The sequence below is a fragment of the Lutra lutra genome, chromosome 7, assembly GCF_902655055.1.
Source record: "Lutra lutra chromosome 7, mLutLut1.2, whole genome shotgun sequence".
Classification (NCBI taxonomy): Eukaryota; Metazoa; Chordata; class Mammalia; order Carnivora; family Mustelidae; genus Lutra; species Lutra lutra.
In genome coordinates, this window is record NC_062284.1 from 25395169 (window position 1) to 25410935 (window position 15767).

Here is a 15767-nt window from a genome sequence, read left to right on the forward strand (position 1 = left end):
AATTTAGCAAAATGAGTACAAGAATCTGAAGAGGCAAAGACCGCCTGCCCGAGGACCCACACCTATCACCGGCTTTGGTTGGAGTCTTTCCCTCCTGTGCTACATCTACTCCATGCTCCTGTGGGAACAGACTCACAGTCCCTATGGCAGATCCAGGTGCTGAAACTTAAGTGTAATGGGCTTGGATCACTGGGGAAGTGGTGGAGTCTGAGAAGGAAACAGCAACTCATCAGGTCAGGGTAGATGCTGAGTGAGAATCACAGTAGTACATATAACCAAGAGCATCTGCCTGGCTGGATGCTGATTCTCCCAAACAGACTTTCTGAGCCAAAATTTTAACAAATGTATTCTTCCCTTCATATTTTCCTGAATTTTAAAATGTAATTGCAAGATCCACTAGGGAATTCAGCAGCAAAGCTAACTTCCAATAACAACCTCCACAATGTCATGGGCCTGTAACAGAAGAGAATTCCACCAGAGTAGACCTTTCTGAATGTGCAAAAATATCTTTCTGAAGCTCAAATGTGGCAGTCTAATATTTTTAAACATTCATATAGATGTATAATCATAAGAGAGTAAAGTGCATAAATCATAAGCATATAGGATGATCATATCACAAAATGAAAAAATACAATGTTACCACCAGGCAGACAAATAAAATGTTAACAGACTGCAAAAGTCCCCACATGCCTTTCCTCATCACTAATCCTTCTTCCTCCCCAAAGGAAACCACTACAGAGACTTCTAAAATTGTGGATTACATTCGTCTGTTTTTGAACTTTATATAAATGGCATCACACAATAAATAGTTTTTTGTGCCTGATGATTGTTTAGAAGATTTCTGCATGCTGTTACCTGGAGCAGTTATTCATTGCTGTGTGGAATTTGATTCCATGAATATACCATAATTTATTTATTCAACCTATTATAGATGGACATCTGTTTCCAGATTTGTCTACCATAAATAATGCTGCTCGTAATATTTCTGAGCCTGTCCTTTGGGACACAGATGCACCATTTATATTGAGTATTGAGAGTATTGGGTCAGAGAGTGTATGGATGTTCAATTTCAGTCAATTTTAGTAAATAATGTCAAGCAGTCTCCCAAAGTTATTATATGAATATGTATTTCAATTAGTATATAAGAGTTTCAACTGTAACACATCCTTGTTGATGGTTAAGATTGCCAGCATTTCTAAATTAAGTGCTTCTCAGGCTAGAGAGAGGTCTCTCACTGTGGTTTCATGTGTATTCCTCTGGTGACTAGGGACACAGAGCATCTTCAGATCTTTACTGACCATTCAGATTCCATTGGTGGTAAACAAACAAACAAACAAACCCCACCCACCCAAAAAAAAGCAAACCTGTTCACATTGTTACTGATTTTTTTCTATTGGTTTTAGGAATCTTTAATATATTTTCCACATAAGGCTTTTGACAGCTAAAATTATTGCAAATATTTTCCCCACTCTGACTTTTCATAAACAAAAGTTTTACATTTTAATATAGTTCAATTTATTGGTCTTTTTTGCCTTTGATATACAAGTTCCCTGGGATTGATTTTTGTGAGTGGTATGAAGTTGGGAGCAAATTTTTTTCAATATGAATGTCAAATTGAACCAGCAACACTTATTGAAAACACTTATTGAAAAAGACTCTTTTCTCCACTGCACTATAGTGCCCCTTTGTTATATAGGAGATAACTGAGTATCTCTGTTCCCATTTGTCTGTTTCTCTGTCCTGTATCAATACCCTATTAAATAAGTTACTATACCATGAAGGGTTCTGATTCAAGATGGTGAGGTAGGAAGATCCTCAATTTACCTCCTCCCATGAACACTCCAAGTCTACAGCTATATAAAGAACAAGTTCCTCTAGAGGAAACAAAATAAAACAAAACACAGGTAAAAACTGGCAGAACAACCTCTTCACATCAGGGGGAAACCACCCTGAAGTGGGTAGGAAAGGCTGAGACATGATCTTGCTAACCTTCCTCCCACACACATACACGGTGACCCAAAATCTGGAGGAAACTCACAAAACGACAGCATCTCTCTGCAGAATGAAAGGTTTGTACACCACATTAGACACCCCAACTTTTAAGACCAGTACCTGAAATATGAACCCCTGAAACATCTGTTTTTGAAGACCACAGGGTTGTGCTGAACTGAGGAAAAGCTCTCAAAGGGCCCACAGATAGACTAACCTGCCTCAGAGAACAGGGCAGAAGTAGCACTTTGAAAAGCACCCAGACTCCTTGTGAAAGAGACTCATTTGCTAAAGCTTTGGTCTGAGAGTTGGAGGCCTGCTGAGATACTCTCTGGGATCTGAGGACAATGTGCAACATCTCCTTGATCTCCCCATGACTTGCTAAAACTGGTGGCACCAGTTTTTTTTTTTTTTCTTTTTAATTTCCCTTTTTCCTTTTCTTTTTCTTTCCATCAGTTGCCAGTTGTCAGTTGCCATCTTTGTACTCCTCGTCTGCCTCACTCCAGCCACTAAGTGCCACCTTTGTGCTTTCCCTCTATTGCTCTCCAGAGTTGAAGTATCTCCCAGAGGGGAGCTTCTACACATGTCTGGAACCCTGGTTTTTATGTCTGGTGACCCAGTTTTTATGGCTGCTACTCAGAGGACACCTCTTGATTGTCTGACTCTGGAGGTCAGGGGGTCCTGCATTCCTGGTCCCAGCACTGTAACAATCAGAGAGGCAGTTCTTGACAGACTCCCACTATAAGGACTCTACACAGACAGCAGACTGAAATACACACAAGTCTTTCTGAGAAAGAGGCCTATTTGTCTTATAGGAATTTGACCTCAGGGACAGACTTCCAGTCTCACAAACTTCTAGGAGCCTCTGGAAGCACTCTGACAGAACAGAGACCAGTGGACACAATCTTTGCACTGCCCTTCACTGTCATCTTCCAGAAAGGATCTTATTCCTTTGGTGCATGATTTTTGTGGTTATTGCTAAGGTAAACCTCCACATTGTCTGGCTCTGGTGGTAAGTGGGGCTTATGTTTGTGGGCCCATAAATATGTAACCTACAGAAAAAAAGTTCTGTAAATGTTTACCAACCCAGGGAATAATAAGCAGCAACAGACCCAACAGCTCAATCTTTCTGTGAAAGAGGCCTATTCACTTATCATCATAGCTGCAGCCTGAAGAGCAGGCTTCTTATTAAGCACACATCTAAGAGTTGCTTATAAACCTTCGCTGAGAACATGGAGGGTGGGCGTTATCTCCGCTCTCACCTGCCATGCTCCAGAGTGCCACTGTCTCCTAAAAGGGACCTCTTATATGTGCCTGGTACTCTAATGTTTATACCTGGTGCCCTGGTTTTTACGGCTGCTGCCCAGGGAATATTCCTTGATCATATGGCTCTGATGGCCAGGGGGCTTGCAATCCTGGATCCCACAAAACTGTAACAATTAGGGAGACAGTCCTTGTCAGGCTACCACCCCCAGGGCATTGGACAGACAACACACTAAAATATACCTCCAGCATGTCTGTGAAAGAGGCCCACTTGCTGGTGCTGGAGTTTTGGCCTTAGGAGCAGGCTTCAGGTTTGGCACACCTCTAGAGGTTACACTGGTGCTCTCAGGAAATAAAAGCTGAGGAGGCCACTTTTGCATTCTTTCTCTGCCTCACTTAGCTCACTGGTATCCACTGAAAAGGAGCTGGCACATCTGGAGGCATATATTTTGGTGGCTGCCACTCAGAGGACACATCCAGATTGCCTGGCTCTGGGGTCTAATGGGACTTATGCTTGTGGTGCCACAGGACTGCGAATATTTGCATTCTTTAAAAGCTGCTGCCTGAGAGTTGGGCTTCTAGTCAGCCTGAATCTAGGTGTTGACTGAGACCTTCCTTTTTCAGACACCAACTGGTCTTGGTACACCTGAACTATTCAGAAATATTAAAAATGAAATAGGCTGCTTGGACAAGCACAGGTTTTAGAGACAACCAAAAACTAAGATAGGGTTGAATGAGAAGTTTCATCTCCTACACAAGGCTAACACTTCAAGACTGGGACTCATGGTTGTTTTTTCTAATGCATAAAAACCAACACAGATAGTCATGCAAAATGAAGAAATAAAGAAATATGTTACAAATGAAAAATAAGATAAAACCCAGGGCGGGGGGAAATGGAATGGAGATCAAGAGTTCAATGTAATGGTCAGAAAGATCCTTACAGAACTCAGGAGAGGAATAAATGAACACAGTAAGACTTTCAACAAAGAGATAGAAAATATAAAAAGGTTCCAAACAGAAACCACATTACTGAGGAGTACAGTAACTGAAATTTAAAAATACACTAGGGGGACTCAATAGCAGACTAAACAAAGCAGAGAAAAGAATCAGTGAAACAAAGACATGATCTCACCCTAATCAGAGTAGCAAGAAAAGGAAAGTGGAAAAAAAGGAAAGACAGCTTAAGAGGTTTATGGGACATTAAGTGTACTAACAGTCACATTAAAGGGATCTGAGAAGAAGAGAGAGAGAAGGGGACAAAAATGTATTTGAAGAAATAATGCCTGAAAATTTGCCTGATAATGTGGAAAAAAACAGACATCTTGATCTAGAAATCCCAGAGAGTTCCAAATAAGGTGATTCTGAGGATATCCACACCAAGGCATATGATAATTATTTTTGTCAAAAGTTAAACAAGGAGAGAATCTTTAAAGAAGCAAGAGGGAAAAAATAAAAATGTTTTTATGTACAAGGGAACCCAAATCAGACTATCAGCAAATTTTTAAGCAGAAACCTTACAAGCCAGAAGGGATGGCATGATTATGTTCAAAGGGCTGAAGAAAGAAAAAAATTCAACTAAGAATACTCTACCCAGAAGCGTTATCACTCAGAATTAGAGGAGAAATAGTTTTCCAGATTAACCAAAAGCTAAAGAAGTTTATCACCACTGAACCAGCTTTAGAAGAAAAGTTAAAGGACTATCTTTAAGCTAAAAAGAAAGGACACTAATTATCAACAAGAAAACATATGAAAATGTAAATTGACTTGTAAATGTATATTTCCTTTACTTCATTTACTTTACTATATTTAGTAAAAGCAGTGGATTAACCACTTATAAAGCTAGTATGAAGATTAAAAGACAAAAGTAGTAAAAATAACTGTAACTATAATAATTAGTTAAGGGATACTCACAAGTTAAAAATAAGTAAAACATGACATCGAAAATGTAAAATATGGAGCCTATCAGGCTTTAGAATGCATTCACATTTACGTTGTTATCAATTCAAAACAGATTATTATAAATATGAATTGTTATATGTAAACTTCATGTTAACCAACAAGCAAAAACTTAGGTACACAAAAAATAATGAGGAAGGAACTTGAATGTACCACTAAAGAAAGTCATTTAACCACAAAGAAAGAGCTCAAGAGAAGAAAGGAACAGAAGAATTATAAAACAGTTTAAAAACAGTTAACAAGGGGCGCCTGGGTGGCTCAGTGGGTTAAAACCTCTGCCTTCAGTTCAGGTCATGATCCCAGGGTCCTGGGATTGGGCCCCGCATCAGGCTCTCTGCTCTGCGGAGAGCCTGTTTCCTCCCCTCTCTCTTTCTGCCTGCCTCTCTGCCTACTTGTGATCTCTCTCTGTCAAATAAATAAAATCCTTTAAAAAAAAAAAACAGTTAACAAAGTAGCAATAAATATATACCTACAAATAATTATCTTAAATATAAGTGGAATAAATTCTCCAGTCAAAAGACACAGGGTGATTGAATAGATAAAACACAAAGAAACAAACAAATAAAAACCCAAGATCCATCTTTATGCTGCCTACAAGAGACACATTTGAGATTTAAGGACACACAGAGACTAAAATGGAAGGTATAGAAAGAGATGTTACATGTAAATGGAAACAAAGAGAGAGTTGGGATAGCTATAGCAATATCAGACAAAATCAATCTTACAACATTCTATAATAGACAAAGAAAGGCATTACTTCATGATAAAGTGTTCAATCCACAGAGAATATAACATATGTAACATATAATACATATAACATGTGTACTTACATATATATTGATGCACCCAACAAGGGAACATCTAAATACATGAAGTAATACAAACATACCTAAAGGAAGAAAATTACAACAATCCAATAATAGCAGGGGACTTTAACATCTCACTTACATCAATGGTTAGATCAAGCAGACAGAAAGTCGATAAGGAAACATAGGCTTTAAACAACAGGTTAGACCATACGGACTTAACAGATATTTACAGAACATTCCATCCAAAAGTAACAGAACACACATTCTTCTCAAGTGTATATGGGACATTCTCCAGGACAGATTATGTGTTAGGCAAAAAACCAAGTCTTAACGAATTTAAGACTGAAATCACATCAAGTGTCTTTTCCAACCACGATGGTATGAAACCAGGAACCAATTACAAGAAGGAAACTGAAAAATTCACACATATGAGGAGAGTAAACAATATGCTACTGAACAACTAATGGGTCAAAGAAATAAAATATTACCTCAATCTAAATGAAAATGGAAATACAGGATATCAAAACTAATGGGATACAGCAAAAGCAATTTTAAGAGGGAAGTTCAGAGCCATAGATAACTATATTAAGAAACAAGAAAAACTCAAATAAACAATCCAATTATACCTAAAGGAAAAACAACTACTACTACAAAAAAAATGCATTCCAAAGTTAGTAGAAGAAAGGAAATAGCAAAGATCAAAGCAGAAATTAAAGAAACAGAGACTAAAAAGACAATAGAAAAGATCAATAAAACCAGACTTGGCTCTTTAAGAGCTAAACCAAATGACAAAACTTTAGCTACAGTCACCAAGAAAAAAAGAGATGGCTCAAATAAATGAAATCAGAAATGAAAGCAGGAACTTTACAACTCATACCACAAAAACACAAAGGATCATAAGAGACTACTATGAACAATTATACATCAAATTAGGAAACTAGAAGAAATTGATAAATGTAAAAAAAAAAAATACAACCTTCCAAGACTGAATCATGAAGAAATAAAATACTCAAAAAACCCCTCATTACTAGTAAGGATATTGGTTCTTAATAATAATAGTCCAGGAGCAAGCAGCTTCACTTGATTTCTACCAAAAATTCAAAGAGTTAATACCAATCTTTCTTAAACCATTTCAAAAAAATACAAGGGGAGCAGACACACCCAAACTTATTTTTGAGGCCAGCATTACCCTGATACCAAAACAATAAAGAACACAAAAAAGGGTCAATATCCCTGATGATTATAGGTAGAAAAAATCATTAAAAAATACTAGCAAATCAAATTTAACAATATATATTAATATGTATTAATAAATAATTAAATAAATTATTAATTAATTAATTAATTTATTAATAATTTAATAAATAATAAATAATTAATTGATTATAAGGATCATACACCATGATCAAATGAGATTTATTCCAGATTTGTAAGGATAGATCAAAATCTACAAATCAATAATCAATCAATGTGATGTACCACATTAAGAAAATGAGAAATAAAAACCTTATAGTATCCAAAGATGCAGAAATAGCACTTGACAAAATTCAACATTCATTTATGATAAAAACTCTCACCAGAGTGAATATAAAGAGGATATTCCTCAACATAATAAAGGTCATATATATCAAAACATAATACTCAACAATAAAATGCTGAAACCTTTTCCTCCATGATCAGGAAAAAGACGAGTATACCTAGTCTCACCAATTTTATTCAACATAGTATTGGAAGACCTAGCCATAGCAAATAGTAAAGAAAAATTAAAAAAAGGAATCCCTCAAAAAAAAGAAAAACAAACAAACAAAAAACAAAAAATGAAATCTTGCCATTTGCAATGACATGGAGGGAACTAGAGGGTATTATGCTAAGTAAAATAAGTCAACAAGAGAAAGACAAGTATCATATGATCTCACCGATATGAAGAATTTGAGAAATAAGACAGGATCATGGGGGAAGGGAGGGAAAAATGAAACAAGATGAAACCAGAGAGGGAGACAAAGCATAAGACACTCTCAGTCTCAAGGGACAAATTGAGGGTTTCTAGAGGGGATGGGGAAGGGAGAAATAGGGTGGCTGGATGATGGACACTGGGGAGGGTATGTGCTATGGTGAGTGCTGAGAATTGTGTAAGACTGATGAATCACAGACCTGTACCCCTGAAACAAATAATACATTATATGTTAATTAAAAAAGCATCCAATTACAAAAGAAGTAAAACTCACTATTCGCAGACAATGTAATACTATATATAGAAAACCTTAAAAACTTTACCAAAAAAAAAAAAACAACAACCCAGAATTAATGAATAAATTCAGCAAAGTTACAGGACAAAAATCAACATACAAAAATCAGATACATTTCTATACACTTATAATGAGCTATCAGAAAGAGAAGTTTGTTTTTTACATCCCATCTACAGTCACATCAAAAAGAATAAAATACCCAGGAATAAATTTAAACAAGGAGATTAAAAAACCTGTACACTGAAAACTATGACACTCATGAAAGTAATTGAAAACACAAATAAATGGAAAGATGTTCTATGCTTATGGATTGGAAGAATTAATACTGTTAAAATGTCCATACTATCCAAAGTAATCTTGAGGATAGATTCAATGTAATCCCTATCAAAAGTCCAATGGAATTTTTCACAGAACTGAAGGAAACAATGCTAATATTTGTATGGAACCACAAAGAGTTTAAGTACCCTAAACAATCTTGAAAAAGAAGAACAAAGCTGGAGATATCACACACCCTGATTTCAAATTACATTATAGATTTATATATTCAAAACAGACACTGGCATAAAAACAGACACATATATTGGTGGAAGAGACGAGACAACCCACAAATAAACCCATGCGTTTGTCAACTAATTAATGGCAAAGCTTCCAAGAATAAACAATGGAGAAAGGAGAGTTTCTTCAATAAATGGTCTTGGGGAAACAGGACAGCAATATCCAGAAGAATGAAATTGAAAGCTGTATTCATACACAAAAATTAACTCAAAATGGATTAAACAATTAAATGTAAGACTTGAAACCATAAAATTTCTAAAAGAAACACAGGTAGTAAAGTCATTGACATTAGCCTTCATTATGAGTTTTAGGATTTGCACAAAAACAAAACCAATAAACATGAAAACAAACAAGTGGATCCATATCAAACTAAAAGTCTTCTTCAGAGCAGAGAAAACCATCAACACAATGAAAAGGCGACCTCCCAGATGGGAGAAGATATTTGCAAATCATATATCCAATAAGTTAATAATATCCAAAAGATATAAAGAACTCATGCTAATCTATAGCAAAACAACTAATTTAAAAGTAGGCAGATGATCTAATTTAAAACAGATTTTTTTTTTTCCCAAAGAAGATATACAAAAGGCCCACAGGTACATGGAAAGATGCTCATCACTATCATCAGAAAAATGCAAATCAAAAGCACAATGAGATAGCACCTCACACTTACTAGAATGGCTATTATCAAAAAGGCAAAAAGGCAAGATAACAAGTTTTTTTGAGGATATAGATAAAAAGGAACCCTGTGCACTGCTGGTAAGAATATAAATTGGTGGAGCCACTGTGGAAAGCAGTATGGAGTTCTTCAAGAAATTAAAAATAGAACTACCATACCCAGCAATTCCACTTCTGAGTGTTTATCTAAAAAAACAACAAGACTAACTCCAAAAGAGAACTGCACCCCCATGTTCATTCCAGCATTATTTATAATAGCCAAGATATGGAAATAAACAAAGTGTCCATCAACAATTGAATGGATAAAGAATATATATATATATATATATATATATATATATATTAAAGAAAAATATATATGATATCTTAATGATATGATATAATAATATCCATATATATGGATTAGGAAAAATATATATTACATATATGTATAAATATAAAAATAATATATTATATATAATATATTATTTGGCCTTAAAAAGAATGATATCTTGTCATTTGAAATGGGATGGGTGAAAAGGGTAATGTATCTTCTCTTCCTTATGATTTTCTTAAAAACATTTTCTCCTCTTTAGCCTACCTTATCATATAATACAGTATATAATACATATATCACATAAAATATGTGTTAATCAACTGCCAGTGCTATCAGTAAGGCTTCCAGTCAACAGTAGGTTACTAATTGTTAATTTTCAAGTAAACTTTTGACTGCGTGGAAGGTTAGTACCCCAACTCTGTGTTGTTCAAGGGTCAACTGTATTACTTTTTTTATGTGCATTAATTAAACTTTCTACTCAAAAGACAGAGATAGAATAGATGAAAACATGATCCAACTATATGCTAGCTACAAGGGACTCATTTTAGATTCAGAGACACAAATAGGTTGAAAATGAAAGGATGGAAAAAGACATTCTATGCAAATAGTAACCAAAAGAGAGTTGAGGTGGCTATAGTAATTTTAGAAAAAATATACTCTAAATTAAAAAAAAAAGTTACAAGAGACAAACAAAGTCACTATATATTAATACAAAGTTAAATAAAACAAGAAGATAAATTCAAACATTTATGAACCTAACAACAGATCCTCAAAGTATAAAAAGAAAAATTGATAAGGCACCTGGGTGGTTCAGTCAGTTAGGCGGCTGCCTTCGGCTCAGGTCATGATCTAGGATCATGTGCTGCATCAGGCTTCCTGCTCAGTAGAGAATCTGCTTCTCCCTCTCACTCTGCCTGCTTCTCTGCCTACTTGTGCTCTCTATCTCTCTATCAAATAAATAAATAAAATCTTTTAAAAAAAGAAAAAGAAAAAGAAATTGTTAGTATTGTAAAAGAAAAAAAAAACAGTTCTTCAATAAGAATTGGAGATTTCAATACTTGCTTTCAATAATAGATGAAACAACTAGATGTTGGAAAGAAAAAATTTTTCCCAAACCTTTAAGATTCCTTTGGCTAGTCTAATAATTAAATTGACTAAATTAAATTGATTAAATTAAATTAAATGGGACAGATTAACAGGAGGAAAAAACAAAGTTTAAATACATACACACAGGGAACTAACAGTGAAATTGAGACCCAAAGAAATAATCAAGGCCAGTAGTTTTTATCCTTTCTAGACAAAGATAATAAACTTGTGAGAAGTTGACAGGAAAAAAATAAACATAAGTCTAGGAGCTTCAATTAGTAAGGAATTCTAAATAGAAATTGGGTTGGGGTAGTAAATTATTAGAAAAGTAACTAGGGTTGTTTATACAGCCTTCTTAGCTCTAATTTCCTATCTATGGTGATAGGGATGTCCCTTTACCTCCTGGCACATGGAGGGTATCTTTCACATGGGAGATTTATTTCCTGCTATCTGGAGACAGAGGCAGGAGAGTCAGAGTATTCTTCTTGTACTGGCTTTTTCTTATGTAACTTTTAATTCAAAATAATCAATTTGCCAAAGTGGGACATTTCAGGCAGCCTGCCCTTGGCCTCTACATAGACAGCAGATAAGTAAAAAATAGCGGACTTAACATCATAAATCAACTAGATTAAAGAGCAATATACAGAACACTCTACCCAACAACAGATTGTCTCCTGTATATGGAGCATTTTCCAGGATAGACCACGAATCAAGGTAGGCCATAAATCCAGTCTCAGTAGATTTTTTTAAAAGATAGATATCATAAAAAGTATCTTATCTGACCACAAGTGGATGAAATTAGAAATTAATAATAGAAGGAAAAATTAGAAAAGTAAGATATGTGTGGAAATTAAATAACACAGCTTAAAACAACCAATGGTTAAAAAATAAATCACAATGAAATTGAAAAAATTTGAATAAAAAATAAAATGGAAACACAATATCTCTAAAAGTTATGGGATGCAATGGAAATAATACTGACATGAAAACTGATAGTTGTAAACACTTATTTTAAAGGACAAGAAGGATCTCAAATCAATATGTTAGTTTCACAGCTTGAGAAACTTGAAGAACAAACTACATACAAAGCTAGTTGAAGAAAAGAAATGAAGATCAGAGCAAAGTGAAATAGAAAACAGAAAAACAGAAAAAAATCAACACCACCAAAAGGTGACTCTTTGAAAAGATTAACAAATTTGATGAACTTTTAGTTACACAGATTGTTAAAAAGTAGAAAGAGGGAGAACTTAAATTAGTAAAATCAGAAATGAAATGGAGACATTACTACCAATTTAAAGAAATAAAAATGATTATAAGAGGGCACTGTGAACTATTGTATATCAACAAGTGGATAACTAAATGAATTTTCAAATGCCTAGAAACACAAAATATACTGAGACTGAATCACTAGAAATGGAAAATCTGAATAGACCTATAACGAATATAGAGATCAAATCAGAAATCAAAAACTTCTTTAAAAAAAAAAAAACACCTCAGGATCAGATAGTTACTCTGGTAAATTTTAACAACACTTAAAGAATTAACGATCCTTTCCAAAATGTTCCAGAAAGCTGAAGAGGAAGGAACACTTTCTTACTCATTCTGTGAAGCAAACTTTACCTTAATACCAAAACCAGATAAAATCCCTAAAAGAAAATAAACTATAGACCAGTATCTCTTATGAATATTCATGTAAAAAATCTGAACAATATACTAACAAGCTAAATTCAGGTGCATATTAAAAAGGATTATATACAATGACCAAGTGGGATTTATTCCTGGAATGCAAAAATGGTTGACATCAATCAATGCAGTACACTAAATTATCAGAATGCATAAAACAACAACAACAGCAAAAAAAAAAAACCTATTGGTCATCTCAATTGATGTAGAAAAAGCATTTGACAAAATTCAACAACTTTTCATGATAAAAATACTTGACAAATTAGGAATAGACAGAAACTACCGCAACAAATAATGGCCATATATGAGAAACCCAGTTAACATCTAAAGACTAAAACTAAAAAAAAAAAAAAAAAAAAAACCTCAAAAAAAAAAAGACTAAAACTCTTTCTCTAAGATTAAAAACAAAACAGTGATATTCACTTTTGCCCCTTTTCAATATAGTATTGAAAATTATAGCCAGAGAAATTAGGAAAGAAAAATAAACAAAAGGCATCTAATTGGAAAGGAAGAAGTAAAATTATCTCTGTTCACAGATGATATTATCTTATATTAGAAACACTAAAGGTCGCACACACACACACACACACACACAGATAAAATGACAATAAAATTCAGCAGAGTTGCAGGACATAAAAATCAACACTCCAAAATAAGTTACATTTCTATACACTAACAATGAAAAATCTGAAAAGGAAATTTTAAAAATTCCACTTACAATCATAGCAAAAATAATAAAATACTTAGGAATTAACCTAACCAAGGATATGAAAGACTACAATGAACACTACAAAATATAGCTGAAAGAAATTACAGAAGACTTATATCAATGAAGAAACATTTCCTAGTCAGTGATTGGAAGACTTAATATTGTTATGATGTCAATTCTACTCAAAGGGATATGCAGATTTTTTAAAGATTTTATTTATCTATTATTTGAGAGAGAGAGAGAACAAGAGAGATCAGCAGGAGACATAGACTCCTGGTCAAGCAGGGAGCCCAATGTGGGACGTGATCCCAGGTCTCCAGGATCACGACCTGAGCAGAAGGCAGTCGCCACCCAGGTGCCCAAGGGATATGCAGATTTAATGTAAACTTTATCAAAATTCCAATGACATTATTTTATAGAAACCAAAAAAACATTTTCTCAAATTCACATGAATCTCAAAGAACACTGAATAGCTGAAACAATCTTGAGAAAGAAAAATGAAGCTGGAGGACTCACACTGATTTGTGAACTTACAACAGAGCCACAGTAAACAAAAGAGTGTGGTATAGGCATAAAAAAAAAAAAAAGCCCAGAAATAAATCCTGCATATATGGTCAAGTGACTTACCAAAGTGTGCGAAAACCATTCAGTGACAGATAAAAGTAGTCTTTTCCACAAATGGTGCTTGGAAAACTGGACATTCACATGCAAAGGAGTGACTTTGAACCTTCACCTAACTATATGTGAATATGAACTCAGCATAGGTCAAAGATGTAAATGTAAGAGCTAAAACTATCAGACTTGAAGAAAACAACATAGAAGAAAGTTTCATGAGTTTGAATTTGACACTGATTACTTGGATATGACACCAAAAGCACAAGCAACAGCAAAAAAAAAAAAAATAGACAAATTGAACCTCATCAAAATTTAAAATTTTGTGCATCAAAGGGCACTATCAACACAGTAGAGAAGCAACATGAATAATAGGAGAAAGTATTTTCAAATCGTATATCTGGTAAGGCATTAATATCCAGAATATATATTTAAAAAATCCTATCATTCAAAAATGGAAAAAAAGAAACAACCCATTTCAAAACTGGTCAAATTTGTATAAACATTTCTTTAAGAAAGTATACAAATGGGGGCACCTGAGTGGCTCAGTGGGTTAAAGCCTCTGCCTTCAGCTCAGATCGTGGTCTCAGGGTCCTGGGATCGAGCCCCTCATTAGGCTCTCTGCTCAGCAGGAAGCCTGCTTCCTCCTCTCTCCCTGCCTGCCTCTCTGACTACTTGTGGTCTCAGTCTATCAAATAAATAAATAAAATCTTAAAAAAAAAAAGGAAGTATACAAATGGCCAGTAAGCACATGATGTGATGCTCAACATTACTAATCACTAGAGAAATGCAAATCAAAACAACAGTGGCTATTATAAAAACAAAACAATTGTAATTGGGTATTATAAAAAACAGCAAAAGTAGAAAATAGGTATTGTTGAGGAAGTGGAGAAATTGGAACTCTTGCTCTTAGGAACGCAGAATGCTGAAGTCACTGTGGAAAGCAGTAGGCCGGTTCCTCAGAAAATTAAACATATAAAAAAATTACCCTATGATCCAAAAATTCTACTTCTGGGTATATACCAATGCTCATAGAAACATTCACAGTAGTTAAAAGGTAGAAACAACCCAAGTGTCCACAGATACATGAATGCATAAACAAATTTTGGCATATACATAAAATGGAATGTTATTCTGCCTTAAAAAGGAATAAAATACTAATCACATGCTATAACATGTATGAACCTTGGAAATATTATAAGTAAAACAAGACAGACACAAAGGGAGAATTATTATATAATTCTACTGATATGAGATACCTAGAACAGTCAAATCCTTTAGTGTCAGAATTAATATGCTTAAACAAGGTTAAGTGTAATTTTATATTAGGCATACCTTACCACAATTTAAAAAAGATAAGACAATTGAGTGACAACCTATGTAGAAGTAACGTGTGACAACAGCAAAAAACAACAGAAAAATATATTATAAGATTCATATGCCATACATGAAATGGCATAATGTTAATTAAAGGTAGGCTATGTAATACTTTAAAGATATCTATTTTAAACTCTAGAACAACTAGTAAAAACAAAATAAAATAGATATAACAAGTAATTCAGAGAAAAATGAAATCAGAATAGAAAATTGTAAGTCTTTTTAAAAACCCCAATTGCTTCAATTGCCAAGTAATGTAAGTGAAGGAATCAGGCTAAGTGTAAAAATAAATAGACTACATTGTTCTAAGAAGCCCATTCCCAATATAAGTGGAGTGGGGTAGGGTGAAAGGACAGAAATGTATTCCTATTAATTGTTAAATCTGCTTTCAATTTTTTTCTCTTTTTAAGAAAAGCCAGAGATCTCGAGTATTTTCTCACTCATTTCTTTGCTTATTTATTTATGTGAAACCTGGTTTTTAATTGTTC